Source organism: Schistocerca serialis, chromosome 5, assembly GCF_023864345.2.
Source record: "Schistocerca serialis cubense isolate TAMUIC-IGC-003099 chromosome 5, iqSchSeri2.2, whole genome shotgun sequence".
Taxonomy (NCBI): domain Eukaryota; kingdom Metazoa; phylum Arthropoda; class Insecta; order Orthoptera; family Acrididae; genus Schistocerca; species Schistocerca serialis.
The window spans coordinates 131,557,769-131,577,529 of NC_064642.1; the positions used below are offsets into that span (position 1 = coordinate 131,557,769).

Consider the following 19,761-nt stretch of genomic DNA (forward strand, 5'->3'; position numbering starts at 1 on the left):
CTGCAAAGTTATGTATGCCCTGGAAATATTTATCCACTAGTAAAACCATTTCTAAGAGCAGTACCGAGAAATTTTCACATTGTCCTGCTCCTACTCACTTCCTATATTCGGCCTAGCCTTCAGTTTACAGGAGCAGACCCGCGCCCAGCCTTCCAGGCGGGATACAAAAATTATCTCCGCTGGGGCGTATTAAAGCGATGCTACCGGCTACGATTTGCACAATATTCGGTGATGACAAAAGAAGGGTGTTGAGGATAAATAAAAAGTCAATGTATGAAATATATGTATAAGTAAATAAAATAATTGTAAGACGTGTGTATTTCTATTGTCAAACCACAATTTATGAAAGATGTTTATATTTTATTAATACGATTAAGTAGGAATAATTAATATTTGTCATGTTGGAAATAATTGTGGTAGGAGGTAATGTGTGCACCAAAGTATTGTTGGCAAGAGAGACCGCAAATTGATATAATTTTAAAAAGGGCGGGAGAGACCGCTTATTGATACATTTTAAGAAAAGAGCGGGAAAAACCGCGCATTTGATACATTTTTTAATGGTAGCGGGGACTGCCTGCACCAGAAAGCATTGTTGGCAGGAGACACTGCACTTCAGCGTTCGCAGGACGTCAGTAGTAAGCGAGATGTGAAACGGGTTGGCGAGAGGCTGAGAGGAGCGGTGTGCCTGCCAGCCACCAGCTATGATTTACAAGAGATTATAAACGGATGTACAGACACACCAGCTAACTATTATCATAAGAGAAACTAACATTATTGAATTATTTTCTTTGCGATATTCAAGACTACTGAAGGTATGTTTGCGCAATGCTAGTTGTAAGATTATTGTAAAAAGTAAGTCCCATTTGAACGTTTGTAAAATCGTTTCATTACCAGCAGTAAATATTTGAACCGTTTTCAGAATATAATTAATTTTTGCCAGCAATGTTGCATTACTGATTATAAAACATCCCAGAAACCACCAACCTAAAACTTTGCAAAAATTTTATTGTTGTCAAGAAAAAGTGTAACTATGAATTACGTAACTTCAGTCAAATTAATTAAAGAATAACGTCAGCTTTGCTATTAAAGAATAACGTCAGCTTTGGTAATAAATACAGCCACTTATTATGACAGCCCACCAGCAACTAATGGAGTATAGTAAAACAGAGTAAGTATATTCATGTCGCAGTTAGATGTAGCGGTCAGATGGCGATCCAGTAACAGTAAAAAAGGTAAGGAACAGTTTTGGGTTATTGCAGATAACGACTGAGGGCCACGACGACGACACATTCTATGTTTCGTCTAAATAATCAGAAAATCACTTTTAATAATCAGCAATTAAATTTGTATGCGAAGATTGAGAAAAAGAATAAATTTCAAAGGGAAGATTTCATTTGTTATTATTACGCAAGAGATAGAAATCATAAGGAAAGGTTTCATAGGTTATTGTAGAAGGGAAGGTTGCGTAAAAAAATGAGATATAGAGGACACGGGAAAGTTTCATAATTAAATACGAAAAATCACCACAAATCAACTGCCACCCTTAACTTAGCCTGTTATGTCCTAAAGCAACGCAGTTAGCGTACTTAGACAATACCATCGCGCGCAAGATTTCCGCACAGCGTTTCAGGCACACTGCAAGCTAAAAACAGAGCAGTAATCATTGTACTTTGCGAGTGGTAATGTTACGGCCAACCTGAACGACTATTGTGCACGCAATTTGCGGTTCATTTCGTACAGATGATAAAGCCAGTGTAGCAAAAAAAATACTTCTCTGAGTGAAGCGTAGCTAATCTAAGTGTTCACGACATCTCGTGTACATGCAGAGGTCGATTAACCACTGGCAAACATAGTGAATAAATAATGAAATTGATCTGCTGGGCAGTAGCCCAGGATGCGCGAGATTCCGAATCCGATAGCTCTCATGCGACGCTAACGACTGAACACATTTCCGAGTAACTGAAGCTTTGTGTCGGTATCAGAATTCGACAGAATCTAGGCTAAACACCCCGAAAAAAAAAAGACACTGCAAATAAAATGCTGCAGCTGTGAACACAGAACTGAGCTATTACTCAGTGCCATGTCCTGTCAGTAGATTATATGGGAAACATAACATTACACGAAAGTTTCAGAAAAAATAACGAATCAAACAACGGCGTATAACTTTATTTGGGAGAAAAGTTCACTATCTGCGGGCAATAGATCCTTGATCTCGTTGGGTGGGTTTGTTTTGTGTACAAAGGATGCTTGGAATAGTTAAAAGAGGTCACTAGCAGCTGAATGGCTCACCTTGAGGGCAGCCGAGACAGATCGCGAATGGGATACAATAGCCTACAGCGCAACCACCAGGGTTTGCCCTTTAGACGATCAGTCACGCTTGCGGCGAATAATTTTCTGCTGATTCATCGTTCTCTCTTCAAGGAAACGTCGAGGCAAACACAACAAAACCCTTAGCACATTTTTCAGACTTCTCTATACAACATTGCACTTTTACAGGGCTGAGATAATTTGGACACTAACTGTTCGTCTTCTTTCTCCATGCTTTTTCCCGTTTCTCGATGTGTTTTGGCAACGTTAGTGATAGTCTGTGGCCAGATGCCTTACCCGAATCCCGGAAGCGGAGCGTTCTCGTGCTCGGCTGTGTGGGCGGCTCACAAACCACTGATTTCACTGAGAAATAAGATTATATATTTATACAGGGAGTTCCTCCTGAGAGTCATCAGGGCTAATTTCTTTGGTGTTTCTGCAGATATCAGTAATTTCGTTTGTGCAATGTGTAACTGGAGTCAGCAAAATAAATACTGTTCATATTGTCTTTCATGCGACACTCACTGTTGACGAAACCCGTCGGTTTGTTTCCCGTTACAAACAAAACGATTTTTAAAGTGGAATTTTGCGTGCCGTTTCGAGAGAGCTGTCACAGATCTGTCCGGTGCGATACTAGTTGTAGCGATGTGTATTAACAGGGACAGTAAAAGATGAAACATAAACAGTACTCCAGCAACGACTGACCAGCGCTGCCAGATGACGGTAAGAGTCAGCGCGGGCCGCTGCTGGGATATTGATTATTCCCTGTGTTTTACTATCCCCTTTAATACATACCGAAAAACCAATATCGCGCTAGGCTATTTAGGGACCGAACTGTCGAATGGACACGTAAAATTCCGCTTGAAAATCATTTTGTTTGTGTCGGAATACAAATGAAAAAGGAGATGAGCAGTATTTGTTTAGGCTGACTCCATCTATCTGCTGTAAAACCGAAACTGCAAGCATCTGTCAAAATTTGACAACATATAAGTAGGCCACCCTGAATATATATAAAGGGTGGTCCATTGATAGTGAGCGGGCAATGTATCTCACGAAATAAGGGTCAAACAAAACAACTACAAAGAACGAAACTCATCTAGCTTGAAGGGGGAAACCAGACGGCGCTATGGTTGGCCAGCTAGATGGCGCTGCCATAAGTCAAACAGGTATCAACTGCGTTTTTTTAAAAATAGGAACCCCATTTTTTTATTACATATTCGTGTAGTACGTAAAGAAATATGAATGTTTTAGTTGGACCACTTTGTTCGCTTTTTGATAGATGGTGCTGTAATAGTCACAAACGTATAAGTACGTGGTATCACGTAACATTCCAGCAGTGCGAACGGTATTTACTTCGTGATACATTACCCGTGTTAAAATGGACCGTTTACCAATTGCGGAAAAGGTCGATATCGTGTTGATGTATGACTATTGTGATCAAAATGCGTGTGCTATGTATGCTGCTCGGTATCCTGGACGACATCATCCAAGTGTCCGGACCGTTCGCCGGATAGTTACGTTATTTAAGGAAACAAAAAAATGGTTCAAATGGCTCTGAGCACTATGGGACTCAACTGCTGAGGTCATTAGTCCCCTAGAACTTAGAACTAGTTAAACCTAACTAACCTAAGGACATAACAAACATCCATGCCCGAGGCAGGATTCGAACCTGCGACCGTCGCGGTCTTGTGGTTCCAGACTGCAGCGCCTTTAACCGCACGGCCACTCGGCCGGCTTAAGGAAACAGGAAGTGTTCAGCCACATGTGAAACGTCAACCAACACTGCAGCAAATGATGATGCCCAAGTAGGTGTTTTAGCCGCTGTCGCGGCTACAACGCACATCAGTAGCAGACAAATTGCGCGAGAATCGGGAATCTCAAAAAACGTCGGTGTTGAGAATGCTACATCAACATTGATTGCACCCGTACCATATTTCTATGCACCAGGAATTGCATGGCGACGACTTTAAAAGTCGTGTACAGTTCTGCCACTGGGCACAAGAGAAATTACGGGACGATGACAGATTTTTTGCACGCGTTCTATTTAGCGACGAGGCGTCATTCACCAACAGCGGTAACGTAAACCGGCATAATATGCGCTATTGGGCAACGGAAAATCTACGATGGCTGCAACAACTGGAACATCAGCGACCTTGGCGGGTTAATGCATGGTGCGGCAATATAGGAGGAAGGATAATTGGCCCCCATTTTATCGATGACAATCTAAATGGTGCAATGTACGCTGATTTCCTACGTAATGTTCTACCGATGTTACTACAAGATGTTTCAATGCATGACAGAATGGCGATGTACTTCCAAGATTATGGATGTCGGGCACATAACTCGCGTGCTGTTGAAGCGGTATTGAATAGCATATTTCATGACAGATGGATTGGTCGTCGAAGCACCATACCACGGCCCGCACGTTCACGTGATCTGATATCCCCCTGATTTCTTTCTGTGGGGAAAGTTGAAGGATATTTGCTATCGTGATCCACCAACAACGCCTGACAACATGCGTCAGCGCATTGTCAATGCATGTGCGAACATTACGGAAGGCGAACTACTCGCTGTTGAGAGGAATGTCGTTACACATACTGCCAATTGCATTGAGGTTGACGGACATCATTTTGAGCATTTATTGCATTAATGTGGTATTAACAGGTAATCACGCTGCAACAGCATACGTTCTCAGAAATGAGAAGTTCACAAAGGTACATTTATCACATTGGAACGACAGAAATGAAATGTTCAAACGTACTCACGTTCTTTATTTTAATTTAAAAAACCTACCTATTGCCAACTGTTCGTCTAAAATTGTGAGCCATATGTTTATGACTATTACAGCGCCATCTATCACAAAGCGAAAAAGTGGTCCAACTAAAACATTCATATTTCTTTACGAACTACACGAAAATGTAATAAAAATGGGGGTTCCTATTTTTAAAAACGCAGTTGATATCCGTTTGACCTATGGCAGCGTTGATTACCAATCTGCCTTACTCGGCAAGTGAACGTTGCAAAGTTCTGTCTCTCACTGACGTACATACAGGCTTCAGAAGACAGAGTTTTGAAAATATGGAATTCGTAATGAGTATGAAGTCTAAAGTCTCCTTCTGCTACAAAAATCGCTTTAAAATTTTTAATTCACGCACAATACACATTTTTAAAGTGTGTACGACCGTATCAAAAATTTTAATCGTGACCGGAGCTACGCTTTTACTTGAAGCAGGCGAAATCTTCATCTACGGAAGAGTTTCTTTCCGAAGGACTGGCAGGCACAATGTTTTACGCAACTGAAGTGGCAATACAGTGGAAACCGACAATGTCAGGTTCTCCTTGGTGTTCTGCTACCGGGAGTAGTCCATTCCACTAGCTGCCAAATGCTAGCTAGCTAATTTAACAGGCCAAAGTTACGTCACTGTGGTGGAAGTGATTGAGAACCCAAGGTTAAAAGCCGAAGCAGCCATAATCTGAGAAGCTTTCAGCCAGGCGAATTTCAATTTTATATGACTTTAAACATAAAATGCAAACATCAAATCGCTCTCTCTCTCTCTGTGTCTTTCCGTAAGTGCTAGAAAGATACAAGGAATGGTACAAAGAAGAGAAACGAGGAGGACGTAGTGCCTTCATCAATCTGTTAACAGGAGTTATAAATACCGTAGCTTGTCTTCCAAATTTGTCCATGGAAAACAGTCAGCCACGCGGAATGGTCGCGCGGTTAGAGGCGCCATGTCACTGACTGCTCTGCCCCTACCGTCGGAGGTCCGTGTCCTCCCTCGGACCTGTGTGTGTGTGTGTGTGTGTTTGTTGTTCTTAGCATAGGTTACTTTAAGTAGTGTGTAAGTCTCGATGACCTCTGCAGCTTGGTCCCTTAAGAACTCACACTCATTTGAACATTTGAAAACCGTCAATTTGACGGCCACAACAGGCAGAAGAATGTAACGTAGTACCTTTAATGTCCCATTCCCACTTCCGTTACTAGAAAAAGTTATCCTAGACTGAACTGCAGTGCTATTATTCAACTTTGTTGCACGTTCGCCTCATACCGTTACCCCACCGTTTTTTTTTTTTTAAATCTTGCATGAATAACTCAAGATGATTCCTGAGGCTGTCGCGCGATTCATCAGATCATATAAGAATTCAAAGGTAACCAAAACATCGTAGACAAACAAAAACCGAACGAAGCCGCAACTGCCCCGAGAGAGTAACGCTTAAAGCGTTCAACGAATTTAAAGTAAAATTCCGTGTCAATAATGGTATCGAAACGGAGGATGATAGTAAACTCCTTTTTTTCCCAAAATTGTTTCACTGACGGGAGATCTACTGCTGTTCCTTCTTTCAACTGTCGCATGAACGTCAAATTGACGAATACCGAAATAAATGACAACGGGGTAGGAAAATCAACCAAAATCGTTCAACAGGGAAAGGCGACCGGAACTGAAGCACACCAGAGGAGAGGACATAGAGTACCAACCTGACTACAGCAGATGTTGATAGTGACCACCATTCATCTCTTGACGCTTTTGGGTCCTGGTCAACAAGTTGCTGAAGGCGGATCGAAACCGGACTGCTGGAATTGGTGCAATCTCATCCGAAATGTTTCTGCGCAGTTATCGAGGACTGTGAGGGTTTTAGCGATACGCCTTAGACTTGAGGGCTCCCCACACAAAGTAATCGCACACTGACTTCTGCTAACAACTCTGTTAGGCATGAAGATTGTGTAAATGTGCTCCAAGGTTCGTCCGGCTCTATGGGCTGTTGCACCGCCCTGTTGGAAGTTACTGTAGGTCTTTTCCTCCTCCGTTATTGCATACATCCACTCGTCCAGGCCACTGCTGTTTGTCCCATCATGTATACAGAGTACGCGAAAGAGGTTGTTCCTCTCATAGCGTTCCAAGCTACTGAAAGCAAACGAAAGGACATCGAACAGACGCACACGTATTTAGGGCCACGTCGCTGACGTAGAACTGCAGAGCAAGTACTATGTCGGCCAGAGTTTCTGGAGACCGAGGATTCCCTCTGTAGGAAGCGATATAGATTTCACAGATAGCGATGTTGTGATATCTGACTCACTATGTTCGGCCACGGCTACGAGACCCAGCAAGCAGAGGATCCCGACTCCCACGATGATGCCCTGTTCCTTGGCTTCTGGTAGGCGTTCGGCACAGTTCCGCATTGTCGCTTAGCACGCTAGCGTACAGAGTCTAAGACCAACTTTGTGACTGAACTGAAGAGCTCCTGGCAAACGGAACACAGCATGTCTTTCTTAACGGAGAGATATATCCAGAGGTAAAATAGCTTTAAGTATACACCAGGGAAGTGTTGTAGGGTCATTCCTGTTCACAAATTACGTAGCCAGAAGTTCCAACGGGCTACTCGCGGATGAATAGTAAGAGAAGTCTTAATGCTCGAAATTTTTAATGCCGCTTGGAGCAGAGATCGACAGCTCAAGGTGAAAAACGTACTACGCAGAAATCGGCAGAAGGATCGATATCGTACGATTATTTAACTGTTGTCACATTCATTAAATACACTACTGGCCATTAAAATTGCTACACCACGAAGATGTGCTACATATGCGAAATTTAACCGACAGGAAGGAGATGCTGTGATATGCAAATGATTAGTTTTGCAGAGCATTCACACAAGGTTGGCGCCGGTGGCGACACCTACAATGTGCTGACATGAGGAAAATTTCCAACCGATTTCTCATACACAAACAGCAGTTGACCGGCGTTGCCTGGTGAAACGTTGTTGTGATGCCTCGTGTAAGGAGGAGAAATGCGAACCATCACGTTTCGGACTTTGATAAAGGGTTGATTGTAGCCTATCACGACTGCGGTTTATCGGATCGCGACATTGCTGCTCGCGTTGGTCGAGATCCGATGACTGTTAGCAGAATATGGAATCGGTGGGTGCAGGAGGGTAATTCGGTACGCCGTGCTGTATCCCAACGGCTTCGTATCACTAGCAGTCGAGATGACAGGCATCTTATCCGCATGGCTGTAACGGATCGTGCAGCCACGTCTCGATCCCTGAGTCAACAGATGGGGACGTTTGTAAGACAATAACCATCTGCACGAACAGTTCGACGACGTTTGCAGTAGCATGGGGTATCAGCTCGGAGACCACGGCTGCGGTTACCCTTGACGCTGTATCACAGACAGGAGCGCCTGCGATGGTGTACTCAACGACGAACCTGGGTGCACGAATGGCAAAACGTCGTTTTTTTTTCGGATGAATCCAGGTTCTGTTTACAGCATCATGAGGTAGCTTCAGTGTTTGGCGACATCGCGGTGAACGCACACTGGAAGCGTGTGTTCGTCATCGCCATACTGGCTTATCACCCGGCGTGATGGTATGGGGTGCCATTGGTTACACGTCTCGATCACCTCTTGTTCATATTGATGGCACTTTGACCAGTGGACGTTACATTTGAGATGTGTTACGACCCGTGGCTCTACCCTTCATTCGATCCCTGCGAAACCCTACATTTCAGCAGGATAATGCACGACCGCATGTTGCAGGTCCTGTACGGGCCTTTCTGGATACAGAAAATGTTCGACTGCGGCCCTGGCCAGCACATTCTCCAGATCTCTCACCAATTGAAAAAATCTGGTCAATGGTAGCCGAGCAACTGGCTCTTCACAATAGGCCAGTCACTACTCCTGATGAACTGTGGTTTCGTGTTGAAGCTGCATGGGCAGCTGTACCCGTACACGCCATCCAAGCTCTGTATGACTCAATGCCCAGGCGCATCAAGGCCGTTATTACGGTCAGAGGTGGTTGTTCTGGGTGCTGATTTCTCAGGATCTTTGCACCCAAATTGCGTGAAAATGTAATCACATGTCAGTTCTAGTATAATATGTTTGCCCAACGAATACCCGTTTATCATCTGCATTTCTTCTTGGTGTAGCAATTTTAATGGCCTGTAGTGTATATGGGAGTATGTCTGCGGATAAGTGTAAAGTGGAACGATTACATAGAACTAACTGTAGAAATGACAAATGCCACATTGAGGCTGACTGGAAGAATCCCCATGAAGGGTAATCCACCCATAAATGATCTAACTTACGAAAGCTTTGTTCGACCGATACCTGGATATTACTTGTCGGTGTGGGACCCGTCGTACCGGAAAAGGTTGGTATATGAAATGACATCCAAAGAAGGGCAGTCTATTTCGTAACAGATTTGTTTAGCAAGCGAGAAAGCGTCACGAATATTCTCATTAAATCTCAGTAGCAAACGCTACAAGGGAGGCTTTGTGCATCAAGGTGAGTTTTACTGTTAAAATTCCGAGGGCGTACGTCATTAAGAGAGTAAACAATATACTAATTTCTCCCACATACATCTCACGAAATGCTGATGAAGTAAAATTAGAGGTTCGAGCTCACACGGAAGCTAACCAACAATCCTCCTTCCCGTGCCTGTTCGCGACTGCAAGCACCCTCCGACACACATGGTAAGGTGGCTGTGAGTATATATGTAGATTTATTTGTCTCTGCGAAAAACGAATGCGCCAGGCAACCGTTTGCAGCTCGGGCGCCCACATGAAAGGCTGAGAAAACAGGTCGTCTGGTGGGATGCTGAATCTGTAGGCGTGAGATGACGGACCACTGTTTACCTTACGTCACTCCTCTGAGTCGACCTGATTCCAAAGCAGATAGCGCTGGGTCCCACGCTTTAATTAAATCATCTCTCGAGGGCAACATTTTTAATAACAGCGCGAGAAGAGGGAAGCAGTAGTGAGGTCCTTGGTGTTTTTTGTGGTCTAAGCTCTGTACTGGGTCCAGAGAGTGCTCGGTAACCAACGTTTCTTTTTTTTTTTCAGTTTCCCTTTACCGAATATGACAGCGATGTTCGTCGCATTCAAACAATACGGAGGGAACGGAAGCCATACTGCCACGCAATTGCGAAACAAAGCCGTGTCTAACAGAATCAAGTGTCTGCGTACGCACTTGAAGAGTGAAAATTATGTTTGGTCCTTAAAAAAACTGCCAATCTTCCATTGATGAGTGCTCACTTGGCTAGTGATCACCTAAAATTCACAGGTGCAGTCCGAAACGAATTCGCTGTTCAGAGTTCTTGACATAAGACAAATATTATTTTGATATTATAAAATATTATTTTGGCTGTATCTACATAAATATTTACAGTTTACACTGAGCTTCATTTTTTGTATAAGCCGTCCTGACAATATGTTTGTTCGCTATACTTCTGCTACCTAGCAGTACTTTACCTTTGCCTTATGCTTGCCATGACACTCCTTAGATGTCAGTCTGTGCATAACTCAGGTGTTCAGTAATTAGGTTAAGCGACTGTTTTGAGATGTTGGACTGCAGTAATATTGTTCGTTTCTATGTTCGTAAGCATATTTTCGCTTTCTGTATTCATCTAATGCCCGATTTCACGCTACGTTAAGTAAATACTTGATCGATGTCCTACGCTTATACGACGAAAGCTAAAGACTATGGTTATTGAAATACTTCAAGTGTACAAAAAAAAAAAAAAAAAAAAAAAAAATCTGAACCACATATTATTATTTATCTTTGAGTGGTATTATCAAGAGTGCTCATTCTAGTGCAATAGCCGGCCTCTGTGGCTGAGCGGTTCTAGGCGCTTCAGTCCGGAACCGCGCTGCTGCTGCGGTCGCAGGTTCGGATCCTGCCTCGGGCATGGATGTGTGTGAAGTCCTTAGGTTAGTTATGTTTAATAGTTCTAAGTCTAGGAGACTGATGACCTCAGATGTTAAGTCCCATAGTGCTTAGAGCCATTTGAACCATTTATTTAGTGCAATAAGGACCGTAGGTGACTAAATCGATATTGTATCTGTTCCGGATTCGAAATGATTCGATCCCCATGTGAAAGCACGTTTTTTGCTCCGATACATCCACACGGACAATGGCAACTTCTTTCCTGAAGACACAAGTTGTCACATGTGCGCTTCCGGTAAACTCCATGACCTTAGGATCCTTGCTGGCTACATGTAGTACGGATAAGTTCGGGCTTATCTCCGCCTCCATGACGAACCGAATTAAGATGAAGGAATAAATATAACGCAGCTGCACCTTTTAAGATTCATAACAGAACGCAGCCTTCGATCAACCGTATACTTGTGGAAGCCACAAGACAGTAATCGTAACGCCTTCTTGTGCACGTACAACGTAGAGCAAATAATTTTAATTCTTTTCTCATATGAGACAAAGAAATCAATTCCTCGTCAGGTTCTGTCAACAGCAACGTCCTTGTCAGCTTTGCCGATGCCCACTGAATGTTTACAGATGTTTGTTAAATCGTCAATAACACCCGTTATTTGGATGGGTGACCCCCAGTTCATTCTCAAAGCAATAACTGTCGTTCTGAGCAAATCGCTAAAATATCGCTTGCATCCCCGTGAAACATTCCAACAGCCTGTACGTCAGGAAAAGCTTAACGTCACACTGTAGAAACTGTTCACATGTAACAACTGTTCGTACAGAATATTCCAACAACGAACATTCCGCTACGAATACTTTTAGAATGCTACTGACTTCGCAAAGAAACAGTAATAACGACTAATCCCTTTACAATTGGGTATCCTTTTCTAGACCAGGGACGCAGAGCTTAAGGCTCTGATTTTGGAACAAATCTCAAAGCAACAGTTACTATTCAATTTATATTGCTCGTCAATGAGCTGTGCTTGCATCTTTCGACGATTTACTGACCGTTACACGCATCTGATCACGTTGTTTTTGTGTTATAATATGGATGAAGAAGAAAGTTTACGAAGATATCTTGATTAGAAACACTTAAGTTTACATAACATTTTTAAATGAAGAGGACGTAACAAGAACTTCCGTGTTGTAGCTGATTGCGAATCATTGCAACTTTTGTTTTAAAAGTAATTGACGAAATGTGCACTGCTTCTATGTACCAAATTTCACGAGTAAGGGTGAAAACTACTCAGTTTTTCTGCGTGAATTGGTCGAACAGTGGGGACTCTCATTACACTAAATGTGAATGTTGCTAAATTTACAGCCACCCACACGTGATCTCTAAACAAAACCGTAAAGCAACTGAGCTTTGTACTTCACCCAAAGTTTGAAGCACCGTGGCGGCAAGCTTATGTAAACACCGGCCAGGTCTCTAGGGAGACCGTGTTGTTACACAGGCAGTTTCAACACACTCATCGAAGAGGCGCAACCAGTGAAAGCGAGGAGAAATTTGATGAAGAGGAGAGGCGGGAAGAAAGCAATGGAGAGGACAGAAACGATGTTATTAGCCTGCTCTCTCCATGAAGCAATCTTCCGCAAACAGTGTACACTTCACCATTAAAACACGCTTATGTTTTCGCAACACTGCTCTAAACCAACTACTTTTTTGGCTATTTCCATACATGGATCTAATCACAAAATCGTTTCGTTAAAACTGTACATATGTGTATACAAATGTAGTATTTCTTTTTAAACTGAAGATGTGTACAGTGTTTACGGCACTGATATAATACCAAGGGGCAGGAGGATTAAAACCACATTAAATTCCTTCCCATACTTCTACAGCTGACCTAATACGATCTCTGATACATTTTCTTTGTTAGTATAGCTTACTAGTTGTTCTTCAAACTGTGTCACGACGTCACCGACATGTAGCCGCAGCTATGTTCGATTTCCTGTTTCTGTCATCTACCTACCAATTCAGCCAAAGCTTTTATTGTTTACTATAATCAGAGACGATGCTACCCGTTAGTAACGCAGTACAGTGGCAACCATGCTGCTTCAGTAAATCAGTAGCTAATCTGATGAAAAAGGCAAATAGTTATCGGTATTGATATGGTAATACGGCGGAACAGAAATTATTTACCGTCGGAGGGTACGCGCTGCACGTGTTTTATGCAGTAATGTTGTGTTAGTACATCCAAATCGACTGCGCAGGGGAGGAATCGCTTCACACAAAAAAAAAAAAAAAAAAAAAAAAAAAAAAAAAAAAAAAGCAAAGGAAGATATGTTGTTTGTCTGCACACTCCACTGAAGATTCTTTCTCAAAACCTTGAAGGCAGCAATACTAACACTCGGTAACGACGTCGCTAATGTGTACTGTAACAGAAATGGACATCTCTAAACTGAAAACGATTCAAAAATGTTTTTACGCATAGAAGAGAAACTTGATTTGTAAAACAATATGTACGAGTTGTTAATCTTTACAATCCATTTTCACTGTTAATAGATGTTTTCTGTTGCGAAGTTAACTGTGAAGAGATGTCCTTGGTAACTAACATCAGAGTTTTTTTTCTCAGTCCTAATGATAGTCATAAAAATTGCTAACTCCTACAGTTTTACGGGCAATAATAGTCATGAAGCAGTGTCTAGGCTTTATGCACTGTATACAACAAATCAGCGGGGACTCGGATACAAAGGAAGAAAACTCTGGCGCAATGGAATGGAAACAATGTAGCGCCTAAAGGTCACCTGCTGTACTTATGCATTAAATAACTCTGTAGCAATCGCTGTTTGGCTGGGAATGGAACGAGGATAAAAACTCAATAAGTTTACAGAGTACAGCACAACACTCTACAAAAGCACCAAATATGAACACTTACCTCTAAAGCACGGCGTGGTGCCTTACGAAGGTACAGTCCTTGGTGCGGAGTCTGTTGCCATCAGAATAAGCGAAGCGTCGACATGCACTGTTAACACTTTCCCAAGCCTGTTCATTGACTACGGCTGCAGGCACACCCACCGGCAACGAAAGCTCTTTCACTACTGAGTAGTAAACTTTCCATAACACTCACGTAAGATGTATGTAGAATACTGTTCTATTAACACTTCGACTAACGAAGGAATGGTGTCACGGACAAAATGTTTTACAGCGACTCATCGTCCACGTCGCTAGGTAAACATTGCAGAAAGCAGACGAGACGAAACTCCGAGGAAATTATTGGCAATTTATCTACGTCTGTTTACTTCCCAGCGATCGTATGTTAGTGCATCTTCTGCCAAATATTGTTGTTTGACACCAGGGGTTGACACGAAAGTAAAACCCCTTTTCGGCACAGTTCAAAATGTGGCTCTTCTCAGTAAAGAACTGCAAAGTGCTCACAAACTTATATATCAAATTTCTTATGTACACCAATAGATGCTGATACTAACAGCTGTAATAAAATTGTCTCTTGAAATTCACCAATGATTCAAGTCGTTCGACAACTGTCCTTTATGACGAATATAAGGAGTTATTGCTGCATTCGAGGTCGTTAATCCGAGCGCCGATCCCAAAGCTGGCTGTGCAGTCCACCCACGCCAAGTGCACGGGTCAGGCTGTCCACGCGCGTCTCCGTGAGCGCCTTTTTCTTCACCCACACTCTCGGCAGAGGAGTTAATCCGGATGCGGCACCAAGTGTCACTTAACAGTCATATGAGACGCACGTAGTGACGCAACGCAGCTGCGAAGAGCGGCTCCCGTCAAGATATGACACAGTCACACACTGGCGCTATACACACGCTTTCGAACCCACTTTGCACGTCAGCTCCACTCGGAGTCTGTCATCTGATCGGCGAAGTTAACGACACAGCGCGATCTGAGAGATGAACTGGAATCTATTACGAACAGCTGACTATCGTAATGTACCCATATTAGCCACGCAGGACCGCGGGCTGCACGCTGCACCCGCACTCGGCCAGGGCTGAGGGCAGACTGGCGTCCCTCGGCTGCGGTCGTCCGGACTCGGCTGCCCCGAATCGGCGCAGACGCAGCAACTGCGCATGCGCACGCACATAGCCGGCTAGCCACAGCGGCGCGGTCGGGAGCGCCGCGGCTGCCCCACGCAGAGCGCGGGCGGCAGGTTGCCGCGGTGACGTCATCGCCCGCTTACCTGCCACACTCGCGGGTACTGCTGGTCCGCAACAATTACCCCCACTTCTGCCGCGCCAACTAGTTGCTTCGTGAAACAGATGGCCCACAAAAAGTACCCTTTGCTGCGCAAGCTAAGAGCTCTGAAGTGGACAAGCAGGCGCGTGTAACTACCTCACGACGTCTTAAAAGCCACCAAAAATCCGAACCAATAAATCTATATAAAACGTCACATAATTACGAAATAAAGCATTTTTCGACCTCTTATGGCAAGATGAACAAAACTGTACGTTGCAGTAGCAAGCAGGGAACCAAGTGGTATACATAATGTTGATGGTGTACCGCAGCAACTAGCCACAATTTGATCTTAGGGGACATTATTCAGAAAACCGCTTTGGAATTGGTACAATTTATCAGACGGCTTTCATGCTTTCGTTAAAACACAATGCTATGTTGATTTATTGGTGAATTACCGTGAAATGTCTGTCTGGAACATTTGTTTTTACAGTTTAGCATGAAAGTTCCATGCGGCTTTTCGCGGATGATGCTGTAGTATACAGAGAAGTTGCTGCATTAGAAAATTGTATCGAAATGCAGGAAGATCTGCAGCGGATAGGCATTTGGTGCAGGGAGTGGCAACTGACCCTTAACATAGACAAATGTAATGTATTGCGAATACATAGAAAGAAGGATCCTTTATTGTATGATTATATGATAGCGGAACAAACACTGGTAGCAGTTACTTCTGTAAAATATCTGGGAGTATGCGTACGGAACGATTTGAAGTGGAATGATCATATAAAATTAATTGTTGGTAATGCGGGTACCAGGTTGAGATTCATTGGCAGAGTGCTTAGAAAATGTAGTCCATCAACAAAGGAGGTGGCTTACAAAACACTCGTTCGACCTATACTTGAGTATTGCTCATCAGTGTGGGATCCGTACCAGGTCGGGTTGACGGAGGAGATAGAGAAGATCCAAAGAAGAGCGGCGCGTTTCGTCACCGGGATATTTGGTAACCGTGATAGCGTTACGGAGATGTTTAATAAACCCAAGTGGCAGACTCTGCAAGAGAGGCGCTCTGCATCGCGGTGTAGCTTGCTCGCCAGGTTTCGAGAGGGTGCGTTTCTGGATGAGGTATCGAATATATTGCTTCCCCCTACTTATACTTCCCGAGGAGATCACGAATGTAAAATTAGAGAGATTAGAGCGCGCACGGAGGCTTTCAGACAGTCGTTCTTCCCGCGAACCATACGCGACTGGAACAGGAAAGGGAGGTAATGACAGTGGCACGTAAAGTGCCCTCCGCCACGCACCGTTGGGTGGCTTGCGGAGTATCAATGTAGATGTAGAAAGCCGTCTCATGTCGAATTTTACCAATGTGAAACTGGTAATGTTATTTTCACAATAAAGAAATCTAAAACCATTTTGTGACTGGTTATTTGGTTACTGCTATACACCATTACCAACGTAACAGTTATGACCTCCAATCATGTCTTTATTCGACAAAATTGGTTCAAGTGGTTCCTACCTGAGAGTGAAATACAACCACATTTAAAAAATGGTTCAAATGGCTCTGAGCACTATGGGACTTAACTTCTGAGGCCATCAGTCCACTAGAACTTAGAACTATTTAAACGTAACTAACCTAAGGACAGCATACACATCCATGCTCGAAGCAGGATTCGAACCTGCGACCGTAGCGGTCGCGCGGTTCCAGACTGTGTAAGGTAACAGGGGATAATATGGAACTCTTTCAAGTAATTTAAAATTTAAAGCACAGCAGCAGAGATAATATGCTGGGCAAAATAGACCAGAAAATACTTGTTTTGTGTTTTGATGGACGTTGTAGTTCCGTTGAATAGTGTTTTGGTTTTCTTTTAATTGCAACGAATTATATAAGTGTGGTGATAATTTGTAAAATTATATAATGTATTTAGATTTAAGTATTTAAATATTATAAAATACTGTAAACGAATTGTGGCCATGTTTAGCAATTATTTTGACTACTGTGGTGTCATGTGACCCGACTCAGGACTGTGGATGTGAGCGGGAAAATCGAGGTCTTTGGTGGTTGGCCGTTGTGGTGGCGAGTTGGGAGCGGAAAAATGCCGCGAGTGCAAGCATGGACGCCAGGGTATGCGAAGGAACAAAGTGAAAGTGTGTGGGTGTGAGACAAACAGTGTACGAATTGCACCGATTATTATTTGTGAACTTAAAAAATTGCATGGCCACAACGTTAAAGTGTTTCTTTTGAATAAATAAGTTTCAATCTGAATGTGTATAGTTCAATTCACTGCTCTTCAAAAGCCAGCCAATATCAGACTCAATAATAGGGGCGCAAATGCAACCGTTTACTACCAACCCCCTTTACAGATGAGCCACGTGAAAAAATAGGTAGTAAACGAGCCCGAGTTCAGTTGCAATTGGGGGCTCAGCCGGGATAGGACTTTCTTCCATATTCCATAGTATTTCGGAATCGAATGTCCGTCTGATGTTAGGCTTTTGAACAGTCAGTGTGGGGGCTCTGAGCTAAATCGGTGCATTAGCAGTACCGGAGTGTTTGTGCTGGACAAGATACGCGCTGCCCCGTGGTTACGCCGATATAAGGCCGCCACGATTGTGAAGCAGTCAGTTACACAGTCTGATGAGTCGACCACGCGTTGCCGCGGGTAAAACCGCCGTGCTTGCCGTGTCCACGTGTTGCCGCGGGTAAAACAGTCGTCCGTGCCGCGACACGTGCTGCCGCGAGAAGAAACCGTCGTCCGTGCCACGTCCATGTGTTGCTACGGGTAAAGCAGTCGAAGCTGTATCCACGTGCTGCCGACGATCAACGCCGTCGTCCGTGCCACCGACCAACACGACTACATGCTGCCAAGGGCCTACGCAACGTGTTCTCGCTCCTGATTGAGTTTGCTGTGTGCCCACGCCGCCGATTGAGATTCATTGCATAGCTGTGCTGCAGAGCTCACTGCAGACGTCGCGTCATACGAGGATTTAAAAGATAAGTACAGCCAGCAGCTACATTGCAAAATTGTGTCCTTGTCATTAGCCATGGCCGATGAGACGCGTGAATCTCAAAGTGAAGGTGAATCAGTGGATGTTAGGAGTACCTGTAGTAGCCCTAGCATGCCAAAAGAAATAGGCTGGGTACCAGGAAGTGACCTCAGCACATTTTTTGTAAAACTTACTAGTAAATTAGGAGAAATAGACTCGAAAATAGGGAATATAAAAATTGCAATAGTTGGAGAAATGGATTCGAAAATAGGGGCTATGGAATTAAGGCTTAGTGATAAAATAAAGACAGTGAGTGAAAAATTTGATCAGCTAGATCTCAAATTCACTCAAATTACAGATAAAGTTGAAAACACAGTTAAAATTGTTGAGGGAATTATTGAGAGAGTTGATGAGGTTGAAAGAGGCCTAGTAGCCAAGGTGGACACTGTGCAAAGTAATCTTGTGGGGCAGATTCAGGTACAGGAACAGAAATGCACATTATTTCAAAGACAAACAGAGGCAGACATTGAATCCATTAAGATAGGAGTGCTGGATTGCCATAAGGGAATTACTGACAATAAGAAGGAATTAGAAGGGGAAATAAATGTCTTGAGGGAAACAGTTAATACTGTGGCAGCAGGGAATGGAAATTTATTGTTGGGATATCCTCTGGGGCATGGATTTCTGTCAAAACCTTTTAATGGGGAGAATAAATACCATGCAGTTGATTTTCTAGCTGCGTGTAAGGATAACTTTGTGACAGGGATGAGTGAGCAGGCAAAAATTAAATATGTTAAGAGGCAGTTGGAAGTGGGAGCTCAAACATGGGCAAACCAAAATGATGATAGATTTTGTGATTTTAAAACCTTCGAAAACCTGTTCTTGAACAAATACTGGGGCCAAGCAAAACAATTAAGATTGCAAAACGATTTTTTGGATGGATCCAGTTACAGGAGTGGAAAGGAAAGTATGAGAGAGTTCTGTGTTAGAGAACTGAATAAATTAAATCATCTGGATAGGCCACTGGGCGTATTAACAGAAATATCTACACTAAAGAGAAGATTACCAGAGCATTTGCAATGGGATTTGATTCACAGTGCAACAGATTCAGTGGAAGAATTTCTTAATTTTGTGGATAATATGGACAGGGCATTGTGTTACAGACCTAAATACATGGAACATAGGGAGAGTGGAAGGTATCATGAAAGGGGAAACAGTATTAATTATGAATACAGTAATAACCATAACAGGTGGACAGAAGATAGAAGTGATCAGAATAATCAGGATAGAAATTGGAGAAGCAAGCCACAAAGGTATGACAGAAATTTTGGAGGGAGAAGAGACAATTTTGATCAGATGAGGAGTGATAGAGAAGGTATGAGGGTAGGAATGCCAGATGCAAATGGACAGGGTAGGCAATCAAAAAACTAATTGATGCCTCACTTAAGGTCCGCAGGGGGGCTGGTAATTATGTGAACAGGGCCAGACAAGGACATGATGGGATGAGTAATAAAGTCAGCAAGGAAAATAGGGAAATTGGGATATGTCATATGGATGCTGTCTTAGGAAATGAAAATCTATGGAGGGGTTTTAACAATTATAGAAATACAGATAAAAGGTATAAGAGGAAAA

At 43.2% G+C, this 19,761-nt stretch overlaps 1 protein-coding gene across 2 annotated transcripts in view; it reads right to left on the minus strand.

Annotated features, from left to right (window-relative positions):
- Positions 1-14,966, minus strand: part of LOC126481799 (alpha-1,6-mannosyl-glycoprotein 2-beta-N-acetylglucosaminyltransferase) — a 444,750-nt gene extending 429,784 nt beyond the window's left edge. For both annotated transcript variants that reach the window (XM_050105754.1, XM_050105753.1), the window contains exon 1: positions 13,886-14,966. The gene's annotated coding sequence lies outside the window, so the exon portion shown is untranslated. The remainder of the gene's footprint in view (positions 1-13,885) is intronic.
- Between the last annotated feature and the right edge of the window lie 4,795 nt (positions 14,967-19,761).